The following is a 9709-nucleotide window of genomic DNA, read 5'->3' on the forward strand; positions in this document are numbered from 1 at the left end:
GAAGTCCTTGACATAATGAATGGGGGTAGTTTCCTAAGTAAAGGAGCCTCGGAGGCTTACAAATTTTTAGAAGATCAAACTAAACGTAATAACAATTGGGGGTAGTGATGATATCCCCCGCGCGGTTAGTTCTTCTTCAACAGTTAAGGCCGCCGGTATGTTTGAGATGAAACCCGATCTAGAACTAAAAATTTAATCGAATCTCTAACTAAAAAGGTTAAGGCTATTTCGGTGCAACAAAAGCCTATCCCCGTCATGAATGTTAACTCCAACCCATGTAATGTCTGTTTGAGTCATGAGCACCCTGAATCCTATTGTCCTCTCGCCTATGAACAACAACAATTAGAGCAAAACAATGTTTGCTCCATTAATAGCTATCCTATTCCTAATGCCCCATGGAGACAACATCCCAACTTTAGTTGGCAAAACAACCAACAAGTTTCACCTCCAAGGGTTAATAACCAAAATGTTAGGCAAGCGAACAACTATAATCAAGCTCCACCTAGGCAAGGACAGGGACAAAGTCAGGGAAATTATAATAATTAGAACAACCAAGCGCAACCACGACAAGGATTAGCACAAGGTCAGGGTAATTATAATAGTTATAATACCAATAGAGGTATCGTTCCGGTTAACAATAGTAACTATCACAACCCACCCATAAATAATCAACGCGTGAGATAGTTCCAAATGCACCACTGCGACTACTACACAATCACATCCGGATTGTATAGACGCCTTTATACAGGTTACCCAACAACTTTTCCAATCAATGACTCAATCAAACCAACAGATCTTACAATCCATAAATCAGGGCATACAACAGTTAGCCCAAGAGAAAGCCCAACTAAAAGGCGTGTTTCCAGGACAAGCTATACCAAACCCTAAAACAGCAAACACAGCCTTTGAGGTAAACGGAAATACTAGCACGGAAACTACAATCGTAGGTGATCTAAATGCCATCACCACCCTCCGTTCTGGAAGAGTGGTTGATAACAAAGTAACCATGCCTATAGTTACCCCATCAAGATTCTCCACCCGGATATCGAACTAGATATCGAAATAGAAACCCGAAGAGCCTACCAATCGTAGAGGTACCCGGTTAAACCACAACCTAAGAAACAGAAAGCCAAGGTTACACATCAAGTCGAGCCATACGCTAAATATAGAGCGAAACCACCGTTCCTTAAAAAATTAGCCATGATAACCAGGGATACCCACTTTGAGGAGATTAGGAACGTTTTCAAAAATCTAACGATAAACCTTCATTTTCTCGAAGCTATTAAAAAGCTACCTAATCACGCTAAGTTTCACTACTAGGCGTAAGACCAACATACCTAAAGACGCCTTTCTAACTGAATAATTCCCAACTTTATCTGAAAATAATGGAATTGTTAAATACAAGGACCCTGGTCGTCCTACTGTAAAATGCATCTTAGAAGATTCCCACACGACGACCAATTAGTATTAGACACGGGGCGTGTTAACTTACTCCCATATTATTTGTATAAACAAATAGGTCTCACGAAAATGCAACCTACAAAAAAACGCGTTGCAATTAGCGGACGAGCCAATTAAGTATCTTAAGGGTGTAGTGGAAAACGTGCTTGTTAAGGTTCGTGGATTTCTACTATCCCCGCTGATTTTGTTATCCTCGATACGTAAGTCGCTAACGACTCTGTACCAATCATCTTAGGGCCTTCTTAGCAACCGCCAACGACTTATAAATTGCCGCGATGGTAAGATGTCCTTATCTTTTGGCCATCTTACAGTTGAGGTAAATGTTTTTAAAATGATGAAACAATTACCAGATTCGTCTATAGATGAGGAGGTTAGCATGATCGAGAGCTTAGCTCAAGATTATTTTAACAACACGTTTCCCTAAAACAATATGTACAAATTCCTTTCTTTTGGAACTTCAGATTTTGTAAATGACTCCTACTTAGAGGAAGTCAACACCATCCTTGAGTCCACACCAATTGTAGATCCTTCGGTTGCTCCACATATTGAGTATGAAGACTTGCTACCTAAACAAGTATTCATTATGCAAAATGAAGACCCCGACGAAACATCTATTAATTTTCCTTCCACCCCAGTGCTTAAACCTCTTCCCCCAGAATTAAAATATATTCAACTTGATCCGGATGGTAGTCATCCAGTAATTATATCTTCTCTGTTATCTAAGAATGAAGAGACACGTTTAATCCGGGTGATTAGGGAACATCGGTCTGCAATTGGTTGGTCCCTAGCCGACATTAAGGGAATTGACCCTAATGTTTGCACTCATCGTATCCATTTGGAGGATAAGAAGACTCGCGAACCTCGTCGCTTGAACCCTGCCATGAAAGAGGTGGTTAGGGAAGAAGTCTTACGCTTACTCGATGCGGGTATCATATACCCAATCTCTGATAGCGAATGGGTAAGCCCCATTCATGTAGTTCCTAAGAAATCGGGAGTTACCATGGTTCGTAACGGAAAGGGTGACTATGTTGTCACACAAGGTCTTATGAAATGGAGGATCTGTATTGATTACAGACGATTAAATGCTATGACACGAAAGGATCACTTTCCTTTACCTCTTATAGATCAAATGCTCGAACGCCTAGCTGGTCATGCTTTTTATTATTTTCTGGATGGCTACTCAGGCTATTTTCAGATTATTATTGATATTGATGACCAAGAAAAGACTACCTTCACATGTCCCTTTGGAACATATGCCTATAAACGAATGCCTTTTGGCCTTTGTAATGCTCCTGGTACCTTCCAGCGGTGTATGCTTCATATATTTAGTGACATGGTAGAGCGCTTTATGGAAGTTTTCATGGATGATTTTTCTATCTATGGAGACTCCTTCACGCATCGCTTGTCTAACCCTTCTAAGGTTTTGACACGGTGTGAAGAAAAGAGCCTCGCTTTAAACCGGGAAAAGTGTCATTTCATGGTGAAAAGGGCATAGTACTAGGTCACATCAAGATCTAGCGATGGCATCGAAGTAGATAAAGCCAAACTAGATAAGATAGCGACCCTACCTAAACGACGGACTGTCCGTGATATTAGAGCCTTTCTAGGCCATGCAAGTTTTTATAGGCGGTTTATTAAAGACTTCTCGAAAATAGCTAGGCCCTTAACTAATCTGCTTTTGAAAGATGCAATCTTTGATTTTAATTTTAACTGTACGCAGGCTTTTGAAACTTTAAAAGCCGCCCTAACCTCTGCACCAATTATACAGCCTCCCGATTGGTCTAAACCTTTCGAACTCATGTGTGATGCTAGTGACTATGCAGTTGGTGCAGTCTTGGGACAAAAACTAGATAATAAGTCCACTGTCATTTATTATGCTAGTAAAACCTTAAACGATGCTCAACGGAATTATTCAACTATCGAAAAAGAATTCTTAGCTGTCATTTATGCTTTAGATAAGTTTCGTCCTTATTTGGTTGGTTCTAAAACTTTAGTTTACATGGACCATGCACCGCTAAAGTACCTTCTTGCAAAGAAGGATGCTAAGCGAGATTAATCCGATGGATCCTTCTCCGCAAGAGTTCACATTAGAAATAAAGGACAAAAAGAGGGTCGAAAACGAAGTTGCCGACCACTTATCTAGACTCACAAACGACGATCAAAGTGATTACGAGTCCATACCTGACTCTTTTCCGATGAGCATCTATATGCGATTTTTTCAAAGACCATGGTATCTTCGACATTGTAAATTATTTAGCGGCCGATGTTATGCCTTATAATTGGTCAAGAAATGAACGTAAGAAGTTCTTGGCCGAGTTAAGTTATACCTTTGGGATGAGCCATACCTTTTAAGTATTGTGCGGATCGATTATTCGTCGTTGTATTCCCGGTGGGAATATAATGAAGTCCTATCATTCTGCCATGACAAAGAGTGTGGTGGCCATTTTAGTGGGATGAAAACAGCCGCTAAAGTTCTTCAATGTGGATTTTATTGGCCTACCCTTTTTAAGGATGCCCAAGTGCATTGCAAGACGTGTATTCGCTTGCCAAAAACTTGGGCTTAATCACGAAACGTAATATGATGCCATTAAATCCAATCTTGATAGTAGAAATTTTTGACGTTTGGGGCATTGATTTCATGGGTCCTTTCCCTGTTTCCCACGGTTTCATTTATATTCTAGTTGCCGTGGACTACGTGTCTAAATGGATAGAGGCCCTAGCTTGCCGTAGCAATGACCATAAGACCGTTGTATTTTTTATTAAAGAGTATATTTTCTGTCGGTTTGGCATTCCTAAAGCCATCATTAGTGATGGTAGAACACATTTTGCAAATTGAGTTGTTGCATCCCTAGTGAAAAAGTATGGAGTTACACACAAAGTAGCAACTCCTTATCATCCACAAACTAGCGGACAAGTAGAAGTTTCTAATAGGGAAATCAAAAAGATTTTAGAAACAACTACAAACCCTGATAGGAAAGATTGGTCGAAGCGTCTATCGGTTGCCTTATGGGCATATAGAACTGCTTTCAAAACTCCTATAGGTATGTCTCCCTTTAGACTTGTATTTGGGAAACCATGTCATTTGCCCGAATTAGAGCACCGTGCTCGTGGGCTATAAAAGCCTTAACTTCAATATTGATGAGGCGGGTGTCAAACGCAAGTTGCAATTGAATGAGCTTGAAGAAATCCGTGGCGATTCTTACGATCTCGCGAAGGATTATAAAGCTAACATGAAACGCGTGTTCATGATAAGCAAATCTTGCGCAAAAGAGTTTGTGGTCGGTCAAAAGGTCTTGCTTTACAACTCCCCGCCTCACATATTTTCCTGTGGAAACTAAAACCCGTTGGTCCGGTCCTTTTCTCGTTCTCAAGTCACCCCTTACGGGGCAATCACCTTGGTAAATCCCAATGAACAACATTACCTTTCAAGTTAATGGTCAACGGTTAAAACATTTTCACGAACTTCTGTCCCCTGATGTAGAGGAAGTCCTTTTACAGGACCCTGTCTATGAGGATTGACCTTTGTCATTGGTGTACTTCCTTTCACTTCCATATAGTGGTAAGTGCACCATTTAGGTAACCGGGCCCTCCCTATGGAGTGTGTGGCTGTAAGTACCGGATCCTAAGTCCACAGTTAACATAATTCATGTTTTCCACTTTTGCATGTTTTCTCGGTTTTTGAGTCATGTTCCCCTATAGGGTGAATTATGTATTTATTGTTTTTCGTTTTTCTTATAATAAACTAATAATAATAAAAAAAAAATAATAATAAATTCTTAATCATAGAAATAGCAATCCAACAAGTCTTGGGAATCGACTTTTAAACCACTACAAGTAGAACAAATTTTGTGTTTAAAAATTTGTTTGGGGGTGGGCAATCGGTCTTTCCATCTGGATTGCTCGAACTTTCCATTTGTGTTCCTTAGACCCATTACTTGTAGTTCAGTTGGGTTGACATAATCTAAACTTTTATTTCCTTTGTTCGCATAACTTACGTCACACACGCACTTCGAGGCGTTTTTCCACCTTCTTATACGTCACCCATGGCTGAAATTGAGTGTTTTATGGATCATTGGATTGGAAATTCTCTACTGATCATTTCCATAACTCATTCACCAAAATCGGGCCAGTAACGAAGCGGCAAAATCAATTTGAAATTGCGTGGAAACTCGGAAAATTTCGGAATTCAAGTTGGGCTTGGGCCCAAACCGGACGCACGTCTGTGCATCTCCTTCCTTCCCAAAACGCACTCTTCTTTCCTTTTCAACCCGCCGGTTACTAAGGTTTAAAACAAACCTTAAACACCAAAATAAAAAAAAAAAAAAAAAAGAGAGAGAAAAGAAAACCTAACTACACCAACGCCAAGAAATTCAAATTCAACTAAATCTTCTCCAAACCATTACCACCACCAACCTAACTCCGAAAAACAGCCACCAATTCAAGTAACCACCGCCACCACCGTTGTTTTTAGTAGTTTTTCTTCAAACTCGCCTCCCCCACAGTCTACAAAACCATTAGTTGTCTCAGAAACTTCAATGGCGCTATGACGAAGAATTTTGCCGGAGCACGCGTTTGCTTCCAACAGCTTCGCGCCATTTTACGACGCGGAGATGATTAGGAGGCATTGAACGGATTTGTGGTACTTTCGGTGAGGAGTTCTATCACTATGATTTGGTAGAACAGTTTTATAAGAAGCGAGAATTGGAGGGGATAGGATTTTCATAAAGGTAGCGAAACGAGGAGGGAAGTAACGACGGTTGTTGGTCGAATCGTTAGGAATTACGCTTGAAAGCAACCTCGTAATCACAATTCGTGAATCCCAAGATACCGGAGTTCCCGCTTTGATAAAGGATACCGCCGTGGAGGGTGAATACAATCCGACATCTCATTCCGCCACCAACTCCTCGAATCAATCAACCGGCAGTAGCTCGGTGGATTGGTAGGAACGCCCCTGAAAAGACAAAGTCGGTGATATCGGCATGCAATGTCTGCACGTTCTCTGGATTTTGCAAACAAATAAGTATAATTTCTGCATCCTCGATTTAATGTTTAATGTGATTCGAGGAGTGGGGAAGAGCTTGGCGCCTCTTCCCGTATTGATCACTAAGATCATGCTCTCCTTTAGAGCTGTTGCAAGATCTGCTCCTATTAAGATCAAATTGCATTCTAATGCAAGTATCTATACGGATTACATCCAAGAGACTTGGCCGTTGTCTGAAGAAAACATGGTTGAGTCGGAGGATGAAAGGGAGGATATGACATGTCTGGATGACGATGCATTAGAGAAATGTAGTTCTAATTTAGAACGCATGCAAGTGTTGCGAACTGCCTTGCGTTGCGTCTATGGTATTTGTGAAGATATCCGAGATAGGACAGATTGTAGTTCGAAAGAAGCAAACGAACCTTCAGACGAGATTTGAAATGCTCGAAGGGGTTCAGGACGATATCTTGTCTAACATGGAGACTATCCACCAGCATCAACAAGCCCAGTATGCAGTAATCAGGACTGAGATGGAAGCACAGCGCTTGTTCCGAATAGAGATGCTACGACACATGCCACCCGTGGAGGACTCTGTTTCAGCCGACACTATACCAAAACAGGATATCCTTAACAGTGCAGGACCGTTACTAAAAATATTTGTAACACTTTTTATCCGTAACTGTTTGGGCGTTATTAATGTGTTAATTTATTTACTTACAGTTTTTAACCGTTACAAAATTATTTATAGTAACAGTTAGTTAGCGTAACTGAAATTAATTACTAACGGTTTTTCAGAATCAAATGTGTTAATTATTTCCAACAATAGTAACAGTTTTTTGAAGTTAGTAACAGTTTTTTTGTGTAGAATATGCGTTACTAATTGAAGCATTTACTAATGGTTTTTGCACCCATTGCTAACGTTTCTGCTTCCACGTAAATGTTACTCAATGAAGAGATTAGTAACGGTATGTTGCCGTTACAAAAAATTTTGTATTTAAAAAAAATAATTTTTACCCTGCCACCTATTTACCACCTTTGCCTGCATAACATGTCTCCCTTTTGTTTTTTAAAGAATTCCACAAAAGCCCAATAAAAAGAAAACCTCACAAGTACATCTCATCAAATACTAATTTTTATTATTACAAATCACAACCAAAAAGTCATACATAATGAGTATGCGAATTCTGAAATTTGTTGCACCAAAACGAAATAAACATTTCTTCAAAATCAATTGATAGTAAAACTTATCCTCGTCTCCTTCGACTATCTAGGCCTTGACACTTCATGAATCTTGTATCCTAAGAATAACATAAAAGTAAAATACGTAAGATAGGCAAAATAAAAAAAAAAAAAAAAAACATTCAATCCTGAATTGAGTCAATATAATGCTAATTAATTTCAATTACCTCAAAAAATTTCCAACCAAGTGCCTAAAGTTAAAGTAGCCACCGCGATTGTATGCATTCTCCTCATATATTGCCTACACGTGGCTGCACCCAGGAGAAAAGTCGAAGATAATGGGACGCCATGTGATTTAATCAAACTTAACTAAGTAAGCAATTATAAGATTCGTAATAAAGTTAGTAAACTGTATACATCGATCCTTATTTGATTCTAAAATATTATCAAGAAACTCTTGGAAAATTGTCGTAAACTATTAAAATCGTTACCTACCTGTACATATATATTCTATTATTTGACTATAAGCTTTGTTTGTTCAACGATAAATGAGATATGATAACTAAATGAATAATATTGCTATTACAATTAAATTGCTTTAATAACAAAGATGGCAAGTATGAGGACATGCACGAGTTAACAAAGATATATCGTGAGCAAATTGGTAATGAAATCAAACAAAGGTCTCTAGTATGACATAAATATAGACATTTGGCACAGTTTCATTATAATATTAAGCTTTTAATCAAATGCAATACTAACTACAATATTCTAGATATGTCCAGGCACCTAAGAAGGGAAAAGTGTATACCTGGTACTGAGGCATAGAACCCAATTTGGTAACTATTGTCTAATCGGTGATGCTTCGACAAATAAGCAGCCTGGCCCATATATGCTAACATAAGTGTTGGGTACAGCAAGAAAGTGAAGGTAATCTGTAGTTGGACAGAGAGTAAGCATTTGCCAAAATTACAACATAAAACAATAGAAGTGTAATTGTTGGTGGAAAGACCTGAATTACAGTGTAGGAAAAGTAATGGTAACACAATCTATATACCAGTGAAACAAGAAGAGCACAATATATACTAGTGAAACAAGAAGAGCATATGTGACAATCGTCTTCACTAACATGCTAAAAGATGCACTTGCAAATCCAATATGGACAAATGTTAAGAAACTGGCAGACCAAGATAAATATCTCATCATGCAAATGCAAACTAATTCTAGACAATAGACCCTCGAAGTGTCACTAAAAGTTCATTCCCTTAGAGATCTTGTGAAGCTAACAACGAAATATTACCCCATGTTGTATAAGAAGCAATCCCCATTTGTAGCTAGCCAAATGTAGCTTTTATGCATGCGACAGGCTGCAGAGACACCAACAAGAGACTTTCCTGCCTGCAAAATGCAAAAGAATAACCTATAAATCATAACCATATTCGACCGGAGGATTATCCTTGCATACTGCCAACCCAGACAAAACCTTCTACTTGAAAAGTGATTCACCACAAAGTATCTCATTAATTAAACTAAAGCAAAAACAAGATGAACAGGAAAAACAGACAAATCTGAAAGTCATACAAACTTTAGAAAGAAAGGGTCTTAATGTGTCTCTTCACTCTCACCATAATAAAATTTACTCTCACGAAAGAATACCCAAAAATATAAGACAAAGCCCAACCAGTGCCAAACATTTTACTCAAGCTCTTTCCCTGGTACGGTCGTGGTTGCGCTTGAGGCTTAAGCTCTTAAAATATGTTTGCAATGGCCTGTGTGTGGCCTGCAGTGGCCTGTGTTTGGCTTGCAGTGGCCACTTGATGCTCCGGGACCTTAGGCATGATAATGATTTAATACCAACAGCAATGACAATAAATTCTTCAGTTCAAGTCTAGAGATTCTATCCCTGAAACATGGAGTAAGAACTAAGAAGTCCCTTAAACCATTTATACACAAAAGAGATAAGGGCATGAATATACAAATGAAACTACAAAACCATAGCCAAAAAACTGAACAGAAAAAAAATTCAGACTTCTGCACCATAGACTTTAGTAGCGTAACAGCTTAAGTTCCAAAAACATAGCAGCTATC

General features: G+C 39.0%; 1 long non-coding RNA gene across 1 annotated transcript; it reads right to left on the minus strand.

Annotated features, from left to right (window-relative positions):
• Positions 1 to 7847: 7847 nt before the first annotated feature.
• LOC147503423 (uncharacterized) lies at positions 7848 to 9406 on the minus strand. Its single transcript, XR_015220188.1, has 3 exons — positions 8922 to 9406; positions 8433 to 8556; positions 7848 to 7932 (listed from the first exon to the last, which is right to left on the minus strand). It is a non-coding gene; the product is annotated as an uncharacterized LOC147503423 (long non-coding RNA).
• Between the last annotated feature and the right edge of the window lie 303 nt (positions 9407 to 9709).

This window comes from Coptis chinensis, chromosome 4 (assembly GCF_015680905.1).
Source record: "Coptis chinensis isolate HL-2020 chromosome 4, ASM1568090v1, whole genome shotgun sequence".
Lineage (NCBI taxonomy): Eukaryota > Viridiplantae > Streptophyta > Magnoliopsida > Ranunculales > Ranunculaceae > Coptis > Coptis chinensis.